We start from the raw sequence: 16,699 nt of genomic DNA, 5'->3' as shown, positions 1-16,699 counted from the left end.
GTCCAATTGACCTGAAATTTTGACCAAGAATAGTTAAGACCCATACCTACAAGTCTTATGAAGACACCAAAGCCCAGAAATGACCATAAGCAAGTCAAACAACTTGCACAAGTTCGGGTCCAAAAACTGGCCGAACCAGAATTGACCAATTTGACCTAAAATTGACCTAAAATGGTACCATTTGACCAGCAAGAGTGTAATGACCATAACTCGGTCTACTTAACTCGGATTGACCTGAAATTTTGCACCGCGGTCTATAAGACCTAAATCTACAAGTTTGTAGTTTCGACCGAGACCCGAAAACTGAGGGAACTAGATCGTCCGGTTAGGTCAAACCAGTGTCCCAGAATCCAGCAATTTGCATTAAAATGCACTAAGCAAGGAAATGACTTTGGTAAAACATACCAAACCTAAAACCCTATCAAATGTGACATATTAACGACACTAAAACCTAATTTACCTAAAACGCAACGAGGGTCGGTATATTAGGTGATTAAGTGAATAATTGAGTTCAGTGCATTATTTACCAAACACCATCGATAGAGACACTTTAAATTAGTACTGAAACACTTCAAATTGTGTTTCTCAGTTAACAAGGACTCAGCAAAAGGGAAGGAAACACTGAGTCCAGACCAGGGGGACAGTCATCAGAGGTTTGTGCACAACAACTGTTTCTTTTGAATTATTTTCAATTGAAATAAATATTGACTATTTGTATATCATTGTTTTAAATTGTGGAAATGTGTTTGGTGGACACTTATTGATTGAAAAACATTGTGAATGGTTTGAAACTGTGAAAAATTGTTTGAATGGTATTTGATGGATACTTATTGATTGAAAAGCACTGTAAATGGTTTTTGTGGAAATTGAAGTGAATTACGAATTGTGTTGCCATTTTGTGAATGAAATTATAACTTTGGAAATTTATTGGATTCTTACGGATCATTTGAATAAAATGTTTGGAATTGTTTTGACTCACAATTGGCATGACACTGATAATATGTTCCTCCTCCATTAATGGGGTGAGTGTGATTATTCCTCCCTCTTTGACTTATCGATGCGGGTGAGTATGATTATGTTCCTCCCTCTTTGACTTCCCAGTCTGAGGTGAGCATGGATGAGTACTCATTAGATAGCTAGCTTCCTCCCTCATTGATTTCGATTATTGGGGTGAGCATGTCTTGTCGTGGTGTACAACACGGCATATATGGAAAAATTGTGTCATGACCTAAATTGTGTTATAGATTGGCAACACTGTATTCTTCAGTTACTTGATCGAATTGTGTTATTGATTTGCAAAACGATATTATTCAGTTATTTGATCGAATTGTGTTATTGATTTGCAAAACGATATTATTCAGTTATTTGATCGAATTGTGTTATTGATTTGCAAAACGATATTATTCAGTTATTTGATCAAATTGTATTTGGTTAATGTTGTGCACCACTGAGACATTGTCTCAAATGATAGCTTTTATTGCCGCCGCAGGTAGAGAGAGATAGACAGGGCAGCAGACTAGGCTGCTAGTACATCCAGCGAGGGATTACCTGGTATAATGAGTATACCAATATTTTGCATTTTGTACTGTAATGTATGACACTGTATGTACATATTGTTTTTGGTTTTGAGCAGTTGTAAATTTAATTGTAACTTGAGGTTGTAAAATAATTATGAGTATTTTGACTTGTAAATTGTACTATATTTCCTTATCTCAGACTTTGAAAAATTTCTATAGATTTGAGTTGATAAATTGTTGTGTTGAGAAATGTATTGGAGTTGAGACTTGAAAATATATTGAAGTGTACTTTTTACAGGTTTTCTGAAGAACTGTTTTATCCAAAATACAGATGGCACTTTGCCAAAATTTTTACAGAAATTCCAAATAAATCAAATGAGTTAGTTGTTTCACCTCAGTTCACCAAAGTTTTTAACACCTGTAAATAGTGCTCACCACTGTAAAATAAGTAAGAAAAGTTTTTAAAATCCCTTGTAGTGTATTTAATGGGTTATCAGTAGATGGAGTTGGTAATTCATTAGGTATACTACGGGATCATGTCATGCCTTACAGAGGGGTAGGGTGTGACAGAAGGAATCAAAATTCAAAACGAATTACCCCCACTAGTCGTGCTAGTGAGGTGTTCAAATATATGGTCATGACATTGTGGTTTCAAAACTTATCTTAAGAATTTGCTAAACATTGTTATTTCAAATATACACAATAATTTTCACAATTTAAATCAAAACATCATAAATAAGGTCACAATAAACTTTCAACAATTCAAAGCAAAAATAAAATGCATATTTCATTCACTTTATCAATGAATTTTAAAGCATAGTGATGTTGTGCACAAACCTCAAACGAGTCGCCTGTTGGCCTTGACTCGACTCCTCGGGTTCTGTCCCGGTATTCTTTTCCACTGAAACACACAATTTCAAAGTGTTTCAGTACCATAACTTGGCACAAATCCAAAAAATAAATTTAACTTCACTTTTACCTAGCTCTAACGTGTTAAACTCGACGTTCTTGAAATTTTATGTTTCGGGTTACTATTCACTATACTATTTAAGTCAAATTGTTGACTTTCTAAGGCTTAATAGGTATGGGAACTCCAACTTCACCCACATACCACATTTTGGTTACTAAACTTGTTGGTTTTAGTCATTTTCTCAAAACTTAGGTCTTTTAGGCAAAATTGCCAAATTTTCGATTTTGGAGTCTTAAGTTGCACTATTTCATTGGTCAGTTTACTGTTGGAATTTGGCAAAACTTTCTTCATAGAAAATGTTCCCTATTGTCTTAAGTTTATTCTCCTTTTTGAATCACCCCAATTGGAGTTTTGTAGCTCAATTTATAAGCAAATTACGTTTACTATTCATGCTGCAGAATTTGGTTATGCAGATTTGTTGCTCCAACTTTGTTCAGCAATTTGATCAAGTCCATAATTTGGGTTCATGTTCTTCATGAAAGTTTTATATCTATATCTCATCTAACTACTGGTAAAATTTCAGGTCATCTTGACCTGCCTAGCTCGAGTTATGACTAAATGAACAAACACTGTTCATTTGGTCAGGTTGTGCAGAGGCAGCCTGCAATTTTTAACTTTGATCAATTTGTTCACTAGGTTTTGGTCACTTTTTGGGCATGCTTCCTAAATGAAAATTGTGTCATTTAGTGCCTATTTTCATCCCCAATTGGTCCCACATCCATTGGACTTGAAAAATTTTATTTTTGGTCCCTCAAAGGGAATTTTGGTCATGCTGCCAGCACATGACCTTATCTAATCCGAATTGGCTTTTAATTCCAACACTTCTAACACACCTCATTTGGTCACAAATGACCATTTTTCACTTCACATTAGGTCAAAGACACCATTTACAAATTTCTCCAAACTTTTTCCTCAAAACCCTAGGTCTCAAACCCTAACCACTCTAATCCATTGCAATTAACTAATTCAAAGCATATAAACACAATCTTTCAACTTATTCAAGCATCTTAACATGTTTAACTCAATCAAACTCATGCAAATCACTCTCCCCTCCCTGCTGGATGAATTTCAGTTTAGTCCCTCACACATATTTTTTTTTTATTTTAAGTTTATTTCTATGCTCTTGATGCTATACATACACTAATTAAACTAAAAACTTGAAGTTTGCATTACTTACCTTGTTAGGTGTCTTTGAACTTTCACTTCCTCTCAATTTTCTTCAATTCTTTGATGACCAATCTTCCTCTCAAGTGATTAAATCAAGTTTTTGTGAAGCAAATATGGGAGGATTTGGGGTTTAATGGTGGTTTCAAAGCTTGAAGCAAGCTTTAATGGAGGTTTACAATGGTGAGGGAGAGAGAAACGTAAATGGTGAGGAAGATGAGGCTTTTTACTTTTTTCTTTTCTTTTCTTTTCTTTTGTTTTTATCCTTATGGAAGACTCAAAAATCCATTTAATTAATTTATTAATTATATGACTTATGGCATCATGCATGATGTCATCTTCCTACACTCTTTTAACTTTTTTATTTTCTCTTCTTTTTTTTTTCTATTAGTTCTTTAATTTAATTCTCGATTCCGAAATTTTCTTTTCTCCAATCTTATTTGACAGTTAGGTCAGGAGTCAGCTCTCGGGGTCAATTGACCAAATTGCCCTTCGCCGGTTAAACACAGTTCGCAAATAATTCCATATTTCTTGCGGCTCCTTGACCTAATTATTTGACTGGCTTAACAATTCTTTTTCATGATTTTCTCTTTTCCACTGTGTTTATAAGGGTCCTAAGGACTGCAGCGTCACTTTTTACGGTTCGAAATTTGAGTTTAAAATGACTTCGCAGTCGTTCCCGAGAAGGTCACCCATCGCTGTGACTCTCGGCTCGTTTAACTTCTTCTGTTCTGTTTTTCTTATTTATACTCAACTAATTGAACATTACTAATTATTTGTGTTTATGGCTTATCTAGCTGTCTTAAGTGTGGTTCTAATCCCCTTAAATGTCCGGACCGACACCGATCACCGGAACAGTAAAATATACCAGGCTATACAAATAGGGGTGTTACAGTTTCTGTCCAGAAGATCTACCTCTACCCGATTCGCGTGAGCTTGATCCTCCAAAATGTTTTCTTTTCCCAGAGCCACTCTTAGTAGCTTGGCCAGTAACCTTTTTAGTTTTCTCTTTCTCTTTTGTACTCTTTTTCACTGCCCATTCTGATTTTATCCCTTCTAGTTCCAGGGCTTGTGAAATTAATTCAGAAAAGTTCTGGTGTCAGACCCTACCACTTGCATTCTCAAGCTAGGCCTCAACCCAGCCTCAAACCTCTTACATCGGTCTCTGGGGGTGGTGACTAATCTTCCGGCATAGTGGCTTAGTCGAGAGAAATCTCGCTCATACTTTGCTACAGTTCTATCCCCTTGCTTCAAACTGAAAAACTCTTATAGCTTCATGTCTACATAAGTATCGAGGACCCACTTTTGCCAAAATTCCCTTAAAAAGTCTACCCATGTGAGGACTGGTGGCTCTACCAGGCTGTGGGGGATGGTCTTCCACCACTCATACGCATCCCCTTGCAGAAGTGATACTGAATATTTGAACTTCAACTCTTCAGCACATTGTAGTTTTCTGAAAACCCGTTCCATCCTCTCTAACCACTATTCTGCTTCCAGTGGATCCACTATTTCTTTGAATTCTATAGCCCCAAATTTTATTAACTTCTCATATTACCAAGCCAGAGACTGTGGTTGTGCTGCAGGTGCTTGCATATGAGCTTGTGGAGACACATTTCCCGCCATTTGTTGAAAGAACACAACCATCTACTTTGCAAACTAAGCAGGGAACTGCGGTGCTTGAGGAGGAGCTAGAGTGGCTGACCCACTCACATTCTGGAGTGTTCAGGCTTTTCCTAGGGCCTCAGCCTCGACAGATTGCTCTACGGAATGATCTCCCTCTTCCATTCCATTTTCCAAAAATTTTCTACTCTCTGATAACAAACACAAGGAGGTTGACCTCCGTTAATGCATATTCATGATGTAAATATGTCATATGTATCAAACATTTGAGCAGTTGTATTTACCGATAAAATATTTCAAATTCACTGTTCAAAATTTATTTTAAAACCTTTGCTCTGATACCACTAACCATGTCACACCCTACCCCTCCGTAAGATATAACATGATCCCGTAGTACATCTAATGAATTACCGTACCTTGCTTACCGGTAACCCATTAAATATACTACAAGGGATTTTAAAACAATTTTTGTTCATTTTCAAATTGGTGTGTAAATTTTTTTTTTCAAATATTAAAAACCTTTATTTAAAGTCCAAACCTAAATCAAATTTTTTAGATATTTAAAATCTTCGCAATTTTTACAAAAATTTTGGCAGAGTGTCATCTATATTTGGGAAAAACAGTTCTTCAAAACCTGGGAAAAACACTTCTAGATAAATTCATTTCATAGCTTCAATCTCCAATAATATCCCAAAACAATACAGTCAACCACAATTTAAATAAAAATTCACTTTTCAAAATATTGTTAAAATAATTCCATTCATAAACGTAGCATTAAAATTAATTTTACATACACAATCTTAATATACAGAAAGAAAATCCAAAATAATATTATTACAATTTTATCTGTGCAACTACTCAAATTACAGAGATACATATGCATACTATCATATTTACATCAAACTAAACTACCAGGGTATAGACAAATACCCATACAAAAATTCTTCAACTGTGCTCCTCTCTGACTGTAGCAGCTCACTTTGCTGCTATGTCCTTTTCTCTATTTGTGACAGCAAGTTAAAGCTATCGCTGAGTATAAAAATACTTAGTGGTGCACAATAAATATAAAATGCAAAATATAAAACATTTATGAACAATTTATACTCACCTCACAAGTGGAGGTGGAACATATTAATATTGCTATGCCAAGTGTGAATTAAAACAATTTAAATCAAGTTATTCAAATATTTTATGCGAAACACAATCAATTTCTAAAGTTAAATTTCCTTTCCTAAAGTGGCAATACAATAGTTTTCAAAACCCTTAATTAATACAATAATTTCACAATGCATAACTAAACAAATTTTCTATGAGAAAACGATAAATTAAGGTTTATTGTGCACAAACCTGACGTGAGTCGCCTCTAGGCCTTGACTCAGTTTTCCCTATCCTTTTCCAGGTCTCTTTCAGCTGAAACACGCAATTTGTAGTGTTTCAATATCTTATCTCATAATAAATCTAATAATTAATTCATAAATACTTAATTCTAGTCAAAATATACTTAAACTAACGTTCTTGGAGATTTTCATTTCGGAGTTACTATTTATGGTACTATTCGAGTCAAAATATTGACTTTCTTATGCTTAATAGGTATGGGAAATCCAATTATACCCACATACCACATTTTGGTCACCTAACTTGTTGGTTTTGGTTATTTTTTCAAAACTTAAGTCTTTTAGGCAAACTTTCAAATTTTCAGTTTTGGTAACCTATTTTGCACTGTTCCATTGGTCATATTGCTATTAAAATTTGGGCAAGTTTTCTTCATAAAAATTGTTTCTTATTGTCTTAACTTTATTTTCTATTTTGAATCACTCCATTTGGAGTTTTGTAGCTCAAGTTATAACCATTTGAATCATAGCTACCGGATTGGCCTAACCTAGATTTCTGGGCAAATTTCTGGGTTCTGGCAGTTTTAGGTCACCAAATTTGGGTGACTAAATGACTTAGTTAAGGGCATAATTTGGATTGTGTTCTTCATAAAAGTTTTAGATCTATATCTTAGCTTTCCACTGGTAAAATTTTAGGTCATTTGGACCTGACTAACTCAAGATATGGCCAAATGAACAAATACTATTCATTTGGTCATTTTTGTACAGGTCAGAATACCCATTTTTGGATTTGGTCAATTTGTTCACTATGCTATGGTCACTTTTTTGGGCATGATTCCTGAATGAAAAATGTGTCATTTTGTGTCTAGTTTCATTTCCAATTGGCCTCACACCAATTAGATTGGTAAATTTTCAGTTTTGGTCCCTGAAAGGGACCTTGGTCCTGCTGCCTGCAGAATGCCTATAACCAATCCGAATTTAAACTCAATTCCAACACTTCCTACACACCACAATTGGTCACATATAACCATTTTTTAGTTTAAACAAGGTCACACACACCAGTTGACTAATTCTCTAATTTTTGTCCTCCAAAACACTAGGTTCCAAAACCCTTACTCACTTAATTTGTTACATTTTACTAATTCCAAACATACAAACACAATTTCTCAACTCATTCAAGCTTTCTAACATATTTTATTCAATCAAACTCATGCCAATCACACCCCTACATAGGCTGGCCGAATTTTCCTTTGGTCCTCCAAAGATGTTTTCTTTTCATTTTACGTATATTTCTAGGTTAATTGAACTATAAACACAATTAATTCAACTAGAATTTTCAAGTTTTGCTTACTAACGTTTCTTTGAATTTTCAATCTTCAAATCTTTCACTTTCTTCACTTTTCTTTCCTCAGTTCTCCTTCCCAAGTTGCAAGAGCAAGGTGTAATCCATAATTTTTGGGGAATTTATGGGAAAATTTAGGGTTTTAAAAGCTTTTAAATGAGCTTCTATGGAGGAAGATGAAAGAAATGAGAGAGATGAGAGAAAGAAAGGCCCACGGCAAGAAGAAGAAAGAAATGAAAAAAAAAATGGCTTTTTGATTTATTTTATTGTCTCTTTAAATGATTATCCTCAAATTTTCAAATTATAAAATTATTAGATTTATTGCATCATGCATGATGTCATGCATGATGTAATGAACTTTTTCAACTTTTTATTTTTCCATTTTTTTTCATTTATTTTTTTTCTTTTATTTGTTTTTATACAAATTTTGACTTAGTCAATTTAGTTAATTAAATTAAAATTAATTTTGATGTCATGCATGATGTCACTTGTATGATGTCATTATTCCTATTTTTTTTTCTTTTCTTTTCTTTTCTTTTTTCGTTCTTTTTCCATAGTTCTTTAATTTAATTCTCGATTCCAAAATTTTCTTTTCTCTGATTTCATTGGATAGCTAGGTCAGGAGTCACCTTTAGGGGTAAATTGACCAAATTGCCCCTCGTCGGTGCGATCCAGTTTGCAAATAATTCAATATTTCTTTCGGATCCCTGACCTAATTATTTGACCTGCTTAACAATTCTTTTTCATGATTTTCTCTTTTTCACTGTGTTCGCAATAGTTCTAATGTAACACCCTCCCGGTAGCAACTCCGTACATTCTACTGTTCCGGTGATTGGTGTTGGTCCGGACAGCTAGAACGTCCGGAAAAATATTTAAACTAAAGTCAGGAACCATAATTAACTCAAATATTAATAAGAAAAATTTAGGAAAAATTTTTGAAATAAAATACAACCGAGTTAAATGAGCCGGTGCCTAAGCGATGGATAACCAGAGTGAAGTTGCGGTTCTCGCAACGAGGAGCCCTAGACCCAGGGAAAAATTCATAAAATAATTTTTGGGACTCCAGAGAAGGGTCATTGAGGTTCCTATGGCATTAGAATGCCAAGAAAATATTTAGAAAAATTTTTCAATCTGTACAGACAATTTTGACCCGTTAAGCCAAACGGAGGGCATTTTGGTCATTTCGCCTTCAGAGACGATTTTTAGCCGACTTGTCCAGTTGAGTAAATAATTATTATGACATAAAATATGAATTAAGGTTGATGAAAAATTAATTTGAAGTTAGTAGAAAAGAAAAGAAAAGAAAATAAAGAAAATTAAAGATAATGACATCACATGATGTCACTCACTTACTCCCAACCAATCACAAGTTAACAAGCATTCTTAAAACACTTAAAAGAGTCAAAAATAAACCAAAAATTTTTGGTCTCCTTCTTCATCTTCAACCAGCCGAAAATCCATTCCTCTTCCTCCATAGCTTTTATTTTTTTTATACCTTCCAATCTTTGATTTCTTACCCTAAAACCCTTAGGTCTCTTCATTAAAATTTGTCCACTCATCTTGGGAAAGTGATTGGCAGCCTAGAAAAGGAAAGAAAGTGAAGAATTTGAGCTCTTGAAAAGCTCTCAAGTGGGGTTAGTGCTTATTTATATAAGTATTTCTTTTATTTCATGTTAGGAACTTGAAATTGTTATGAAATGGTAGATTAAATGAACTAAACTCATGTATATGTACTCTATGAATTTCGGCTGCCCTAAGGAAAGAATAGGATTGAGTATTTTTGATGGACTTGGAGTGAACTAGAAATCATGTTTAAAGTATATAAACATAAGGATATTGATTTAGTTAGTTAACTAGGGTAGTTTGTACAAAACCATGAATTTGAGCTAGGGTTTGGGAGTGAAAATTTGACTTTGCTTATGAAATTGTTAAAGAACATTCTAATGGTCAATTAGTGACCATTTGAGGTAAGTTGACCATAATTAGGAGTGAACTATTGCATGGCAAAGTGAAATGGGCAGGCTGCCTAGTGACAGCAGCAGGGAGGCTGTGAGTCCAGCCTGTTTGGACTGCCATATCTTTGGCTGTGTAGGTTCAATTGGTGTTTGGCCAACTGGACATGAAACTAGACTTATAATGGCACAATTTTGCTGAAGAAACCATGCCCAAAAGACCAAAGCAAGAGGACCAAAAGTTGGCTCCAATCCGGATACCCTGCAATCAGCTTCTGCAGAATGACCAAATGAACAGTATAGTAACTGTTCATTTGGCCATAACTCACTGCAGAATGGGTCAATTGACCTGAAATTTTTACAGCAACAAGATACAACATAGAAAAACAACTTTCATGAAGAAACCTACCCCAAAATATGACCAGAACCTATTCAACAAGGCAGTGGCAGTCACTGTTCATGGTACTGTAGATTTGGTAAATTCTGCAGTTCTCTAATCCGGCCAGCTGTGGTTTTTGGACCATATCTGGAGATACAAAACTCCAAATGGAGTGATTCAAAAAAATAAATTCAACTAGACAAAATAAGGAACAACTTTCATGTTTACCATTTCCTCAAATTCTTAATGTAACAGTCCCTAATGGAACAGTGAAATTGGGGCACAAAATCTGAAATTTCTGCCCCCTTAGTGCTAAGCTTGGAAATGGATTTGGAGATTAATTCCAACAAATTTTGAATGCAAAATGTGGTATCTTCAAGAACTTAGGTTCAATAAATTTATTATGTATGAAAAAGTCAACATTTTGGTTGACTAGTAAGGTGAATAGTAATCAAAATAATTAGCAAATTAAGATGAAGACCTAGAACCAATTCTAAGCTTAAATGCTTAGAATGGTATGACAAATGTGGACTATGCATCTTAGTCAAAATTGTTAAAAGGAAATTAAGAGCATAAATTTGAAGTCCATGAAATTTTCATGGATTACTGGAAACATGAAAAATAAGTCATCTAATTGATGTAAATAGATAGTTAGGGCTTATATGCCCATTACAAATGGAATTCATAAAATATTAGTAACTCAACTTGAAATATAAAAATTTGTAATTACATAAGTAGATTTTTGAATGTATAAATGAGAAAGGAATGTATGAATCATAATTGAAATTTATCATGAAATAATGAAGTCATAAAACACAACATATTAATATTTAATGATATTATGTGCCCTTGTATTGCCTAGACATGTGTGTCAGATTGGATAGTTTGGCATGCCAATAGGGTATTGTTTTAGCAGTACTGCGAAAGGCTTTATGCCTGTATTCATGACTTTATGCCTGCATTCATGGCTTTATGCCTGCATTCATGGCTTTATGCCAACATTTATGGCTTTAATGCCTGATTATGTGTTATCATGGCTTTTTAGCCATACTGACTGCATACGTGGTTGACGTTCTGCGTCCCATGGTACAACGGCCCGAGGCACCGCGGTGTCCAGTGCCAACGACCCACTATCCAGTTTAGTCAGCCGGTCGTAGGTTACTTGGGCAGTGTAATTTATTAAACTAAATTAAGACTATTAGTAATTAAAAATATTAGAAATCAAATAAATGAGTTAATAAGACTTTAAAAGAATTAGTTACAATTATGAAATGATCCAAACCACAAAAAAATTGTTAAGTAAAATGACAAAAGAGTTGCAAAAATAGGTATAACTTAACTAAATATTTTAAATATACCTTCTCTTGCCATATGAATATAAATTGAGTATTTTTATTAATTATGTATATCGTACATTATTACTGTGAATTTCGGAATTAAACGCTTCCAAAGCGAAACAAATGAGAACAAAAGATAATTAATATTAGACACACTGTATTAAATTAAATTGATTCTTAAATATTCAAATTTTGCTTCGTTCTTTCTTTATTTGTATATTTTATTTTCTTGTTCTATTATTGCACCACTAAGCAGCAATGCTTAGCGCGATGGATTTGTTTCCTCGCGCAGGTACTTTGACTAAGATTTTTGGAGTCCAGATCTGTAGAACTGCCTGAAGTATTCAAGGTTGTCACCTCCTCAGTAATGCATGTAGATAGGGCCCATATAGATCATATTTTGTATTTAGTATAAAATGCTAGATATTGTATTATAATGTAGATTATGAGCAGGTAATTAATAGAAGTGTAATGTAATTTAATAAATTAGCTTTTTCATATGTAATTAATTTATATATCATGTAAATTATGAAATTATGTAAATTAAAGAAATTTGAAAATTTTACTTATGTGATTTGAGCATGAATGAGATTGTATGGATTCGAAGACAGATTTGAAATATATAGATAATGCATGGAAATGAATATGAAATTGAGATATATGAATGAGATGTGAATTATGAGATGGTTACGAAAATAATTGATGAGATTTTATTTGTAAAATATTATTGAAACTTTCAAACAGGTAAATAGTAAAATACGTCAACTGGTAATAAAATAGGGGAAACTCTGCTGGTTTCTCCGTCGAAAAATAATTAATATTAAAATATAACGAGATCAAAATATGAAAGGAATAAAGTAAGATAAGATAGGGTGCTCCGGCACCAAATGTAGCACACTTTGCTCGGCTACACTATAGTCGGGTGAGGGCTGTTACATCTAAGGACCGCGGTGTCACATTTTACGGTTCGAAATTTGAGTTTTGACTGACCTCGCAGTCACTTATCGCGAAGGTCACCCATCATTGTGACTCTCGACTCATTTAACTTTTTGCGTTCTATTTTCTTATTTATACTTAACTAATTGACAATTACTAATTATTTGTGTTCAGGGCTTAACTAAGTGTCTTAGGCGTGGTTTTAATTCTCTTAATTGTCCGGACCGACACCGGTCACTGGAACAGTGAAATATACCTGGCTATACAAATAGGGGTCTTACATGGTGTCCTAAGATGCATCCCAAAGGTGCCAAACAACCTACAGTGAATCAAAAGGTTAGTGCACTTGTTCTTGATCTAATCTAGGGTTCTAAAGGATTAATTTGTTAATTCTAAAATCTTAAATGACAAATGTAGATCCAAAAATATATTAAAAGAGTTTTAATATGTTGTTTATCATTGAAATCAAATAGATAAAAATAAATCTTGCATGATACATGTGACCCTGGAAGAAAAATTTTGAATTTCAATGATCTAGACTTGTGTTTTTCATGCTTCCGCTCCTTTAAATTGGTATCAGAGCCACTTTATTTGCCATTTAGATTATTCAATATGAGATTTGATTGTGTGATTTGATCAAAAGTTGATCAATTCATTGCTAGTTGGAATGAACAAGGTGGTGGCATGGTGGAGTGCACCATGGGTGCGCATGGTTTGGCTCCTCCCATAGTGTGCACAAGGTTTGGGTTTTTAATTTACAATTGTTGTATGATCTAAAAGCTCATCCTATGTCTAATTAAATTGTTTAATTAGATTTTTAATTACACAATTAAGTTTTGATTTAAATATGAATTTTAAAAGTTGTTTGAATGTGATTCAAATCTGAATTTTTCAAATCTAAAATTTTAAAGTTGTTCGAATGATATTCAAATTTGAATTTTTTAAAAAATTGTTTGAATGTGATTCAAATCAGATTTTAAAAAATTGTTTGAATGTGATTTAAATATGAATTTTTAAGGTTGTTTGAATGTGATTTAAATCTGAATTTTTAAATTTGTTTGAATCATATTCAAATCTGGATTTTTAAGTTGAATATGAGATATTCAATTTAATTTAAGTATGTATGTTTTATTTAATTATTAAAGAGTGATATGCATGATGGATGATCATGGACTATAAAAGACCAATGTGATTGGATTTATTTCTTTTATGTTTCTTTGGGTTGTAAATTAATTAATTTATTTTCGAGCATGTATTATTAAGGTTGTAATAATTTTGGGTTGCAATTTCATTTATTTAGTTCTTGTAAATTCGCCTTGGAATGCCAAGGATTACTATGTAATTGGATTGCAAGAAGATCAAGGAGGTCAAGAGCATTGGTGGGACCAGTGGGAGGAATTCAATATCAAGTGTTGATTATGTACTCCTTCAGCAACTCTTGTAATATGAATGAATGAAATGCACCTAGGAATACCCTGATTCAATTCTTGGTGGCTCAAAATTGAATCCCTTAGAAAGTCCATGATCATACCATATTTACTGTTTATCCATGAATGCATGAGATGTATGGGAATGTATGCAAGTATATGATATATGCATGCTAAATGGATAATGTGCAAAGTGAGACCTTAATAGTAATTAGGATGATGATAAAATCTTTCAAACAAATGATTAAGTTGAAAATGCTATAATTAAAATAATTATAACATAGGCCCTCTATTGGGGCAATTATTTTAAGAAATTTTAAATAGTTGCATATGATGCAATTAATTTAAGAGATTTTCTTAAGAATAATTGTTAAGCATGAGATGTTGTGAATATGTAAATGGTTTGGTGGCCAATATTAGATGTACATGAGGACATTAAAATTATTTGCATAATTACTGGCTCAATGGGATCAACTTAACTAATGCAAGATAAGTTAATAATGGATGTACCTGAGATTTTGAGCATTAGGGGCTAGGTAATGGATTAAACCTCACATGAGATGTGATGGGCAAGGAGTTGCTCACTTATAGTTTTTTGTAATTCCAATAATGGATGTACCTGAGGATGATCAATAGAATTATAAGAATTCAATCAGCCACTAGAAATCTATCCAACTAGGATTTCCGTTTTCTACTTTGGAAGTATAGGATTCGCTAAGTGTGACACCCCTTACCCGACTACAGTGTAACCAAGCAAGTTATGCCACTCAGTGTGCCGGAGCACTCTATTTTATCTTAATTCATTTTTATCATAGTTTTGAATATAACTTGTGAAATATAATTCATTTTAAGCCATTTATCGAAATTACTATTTATTTGAGGTTCCGAAAATTTTATAGAAAATCCGGCAGAGTGCCGGCTAAAAATGGAGAAAACAGTTCTTCGGAACCTGTGAAAAACACTTCCTATATTCATTTTCCATCATCTCAACTCCATTTATCAAATTCTCAACAATGTTCAATCTCAGTTCTCATTCATCCATCTCATATGATACCATGCATAAATCATAGATAAACATTCACTTTTCCATTTACAACCACACTTTTCATTATTTACATGAATATCAAAATACATTACATAAGTTTCAAATACATATGAGAAAATAAAATCAATTACAAAATACCAAAATGACATCTAGCGTCCTACCAATGCACTGCTGACAGTGAGGTGACACAGACACTATGCAGAACTGTGAACTGCCTTACCGAATCTGTGGTCCACTGGGCCCTCTGTCCAATCTTCAGTACCTACGCGTTGCAAAAGCGACGCGCTAAGCATAAAGCTTAGTGGTGCAAATAATAAAATAGAAAGAAATAATATGCCAATAAAAATCATAATTTCTTAGCCATTGTGTTCATAAGAACTGAATAATTACCAACTTAATGTTTAGTCGAGGGCTAATTACGTTTTATGATATTAACTTCTTCATGCATTTTGTTAATTATTTTCTTCATGATCTTGAGTTTCTTTGTATTCTATCGTAATCATTCCTGATATTTAATTTTCGTATTTTCTTTAACAATCAGTTCATTTACAGTTATACTTTTCCATGCCCAAGTAACCTATATTGAACGACTGGACTGGATAACGGGTCGTTGGCACTGGACACCGCGGTGCCTCGGGCCGTCATACCATGGGACGCAGAACGTCAACCACGTATGCAGTCAGTATGGGTAAAAAGCCATGATATCACATAATCGGCATAAAAGCCATGAATACGGGCATAAAAGCCATGGATACGGGCATAAAGCCATGAATACAGGCATAAAAGCCTTTCCTTTCGCAGTATTGCTAAAACAATACCCTATTAGCATGCCAAACTATCCAAACCAATCACATTAGGCCTACTAGGTACATTGGTTTTAATACTCCCAACATACCACATTTTGTATTCAAAACTTGTTAGTTTTGGTCACTTTCTCAAAGCTTAGGTCATTTTGGCAAAATTGCCAATTTTTGATTTTGGTGTCACTATTCACCTCATTGGTCAACAAAAATGTTGACTTTTGGATAGAAAATATTTATATTGACTTTGGCACTCCAAACATACCACATTTGGTGTTTAAAACTTGTTGGCATTAAGTGTTAATACCATTCCAAAGTGTAACTCAATACTAGCAGAATTTTCAGTTTTGGTAGGTCAATTTCACTGTTCCATTGGACACTGTTACTGTTGGAATTTGAAGAAATGTAAAACATGAAAGTTGTTCCTTATTTTGTCTAGTTGAATTTCCTTTTTTGAATCACTCCATTTGGAGTTTTTTAGCTCCAGATATGGCTCAAAAACCCAAGCTGTCTAGATATGCATTCTGCAGAAATTTACCATATCTACAGTGCATGAACAGTAACTTGAGTCACTTGGTTGAATGGGTTCTGGCCATAATTTGGGGTAGGTTCCTTCATGAAAGTTGTTTGTCTATGTATTAACTTGTTGCTGTAAAAATTTCAGGCCAATTGACCAAATCTACAGTGAGTTATGGCCAAATGAACAGTTACTGTTTATTTGGTCATTTCTGCAGGTGCTGTTGCAGGGGATCCGGATTGGGGCCAAGTTTTGGTCCTCTTGCTTTGGTCTTTTGGGCATGGTTTCTTCAGCAAAAATGTGCCATTATAAGCCTAGTTTCATGTCCAATTGGCCAAACATCAATTGGACTAACACAGCTC

This window comes from Hevea brasiliensis, chromosome 4, assembly GCF_030052815.1.
Source record: "Hevea brasiliensis isolate MT/VB/25A 57/8 chromosome 4, ASM3005281v1, whole genome shotgun sequence".
Classification (NCBI taxonomy): domain Eukaryota; kingdom Viridiplantae; phylum Streptophyta; class Magnoliopsida; order Malpighiales; family Euphorbiaceae; genus Hevea; species Hevea brasiliensis.
The sequence above is the reverse complement of the archived record's forward strand: the minus strand, read 5'-3'. Positions refer to the sequence as shown.